This window comes from Limulus polyphemus, unplaced genomic scaffold (assembly GCF_000517525.1).
Source record: "Limulus polyphemus unplaced genomic scaffold, Limulus_polyphemus-2.1.2 Scaffold13056, whole genome shotgun sequence".
Classification (NCBI taxonomy): domain Eukaryota; kingdom Metazoa; phylum Arthropoda; class Merostomata; order Xiphosura; family Limulidae; genus Limulus; species Limulus polyphemus.
The window spans coordinates 3708-5530 of NW_013678666.1; the positions used below are offsets into that span (position 1 = coordinate 3708).

The following is a 1823-nucleotide window of genomic DNA, read 5'->3' on the forward strand; positions in this document are numbered from 1 at the left end:
ATATCAGGGTTTTACTAAAGTTGGTCTATATACATGAATCTGGGTTCTACTAAGGTCGGTCTATATACATGATTGTATATATCAGGATTCTGCTGAAGTTGGTCTGTATACATGAATGTATATATCAGGGTTCTATTAAAGTTGGTCTGTATACATGAATGTATATATCTGGGTTCTACGAAAGTTGGTCTATATACATGAATCTGGGTTCTACTAAGGTTGGTCTATATACATGAATGTATATATCAGGGTTCTACTAAAGTTGTTCTGTATACATGAATGTATATATCTGGGTTCTACTAAGGTTGGTCTATATACATGAATGTATATATCAGGGTTTTACTAAAGTTGGTCTGTATACATGAATGTATATATCTGGGTTCTATTAAAGTTGGTCTGTATACATGAATGTATATATCTGGGTTCTACGAAAGTTGGTCTATATACATGAATGTATATATATGGGTTCTATTAAGGTTGGTCTATATACATGAATGTATATATCAGGGTTTTACTAAAGTTGGTCTGTATACATGAATGTATATATCTGGGTTCTATTAAGGTTGGTCTATATACATGAATGTATATATCAGGATTCTACTAAAGTTGTTCTGTATACATGAAGGTATATATCTGGGTTCTACTAAGGTTGGTCTGTATACATGAATGTATATATCTGGGTTCTACTAAGGTTGGTCTATGGGTTCTACCAAGGTTGGTGTGTATACATGAATGTATATATCGGGGTTCTACTACAGTTGGTCTATATACATGAATGTATATATCAGGGTTTTACTAAAGTTGGTCTCAGACCAACTTTAGTAGAACCCTGATATATACATTCATGTATATTATACATGAATGTATATATCAGGGTTCTACTAAGGTTGGTCTGTATACATGAATGTATATATCAGAGTTCTACTAAAGTTGGTCTATATACATGAATGTATATATCAGGGTTCTACTAAAGTTGGTCTATATACATGAATGTATATATCAGGGTTTTACTAATGTAGGTCTGTATACATGAATGTATATATCAGGGTTCTACTAAAGTTGGTCTATATACATGAATGTATATATCAGGGTTCTACTAAAGTTGGTCCGTATACATGAATGTACATATCAGGGTTTTACTAAAGTTGGTCTGTATACATGAATGTATATATCAGGGTTCTACCTAAGTTGGTCTGTACACATGAATGTATATATCAGGGTTCTACTAAAGTTGTTCTCTGTACATGAATGTATATATCAGGGTTCTACTAAAGTTGGTCTGTATACATGAATGTATAGATGAGAATTCTAGTGAAGTTGTTCTGTATACATGAAAGTTAAGCATAATGTACTAATTTGTTAAATTCTCAGCAGCTGTCCTTGTCAAATGACATAAAAACTTATAAAATCAGTCCATGTATGAACAATAAAAACGATACTAGAACAATGTTTAAATGTTTTTTTTTTGCAGAGTAAATGTTGTGGGTTTTAGAACTGCAACTACCTGTTGAAAGAAAAGGATCTGAAGAAGATCTCAGTATAGAAGCCGAAATATTAATATATTCTGTGGCTATTTAACAGCTTACAAGAAGAACAAGATAAGTAATACATTTTTGATAAACATGTTTACTGTACTGAATACGGACTTTTTTAACAAACATTGTGTATGAGTGTTCCAAGTTTTATACAAAAAACAAACGTTAAAACATTATTAATCTATATTACACACTAGTAACTAAACAATTTTATTAGTTCTGAAGTCGACTTTGTAAGAAACAAGTAACTAAACTAGGTAATTCTTTCACAAGGTTTGGTGGAGTTTA

The 1823-nt window shown here is 31.4% G+C and overlaps 1 long non-coding RNA gene across 1 annotated transcript; it reads left to right on the forward strand.

Annotated features, from left to right (window-relative positions):
• The first annotated feature begins 717 nt into the window (after window positions 1-717).
• LOC111084045 lies at window positions 718-1108 on the forward strand. The gene is made up of 3 exons (XR_002609371.1): window positions 718-800; window positions 887-976; window positions 1020-1108. It is a non-coding gene; the product is annotated as an uncharacterized LOC111084045 (long non-coding RNA).
• The last annotated feature ends 715 nt before the right edge of the window (window positions 1109-1823 follow it).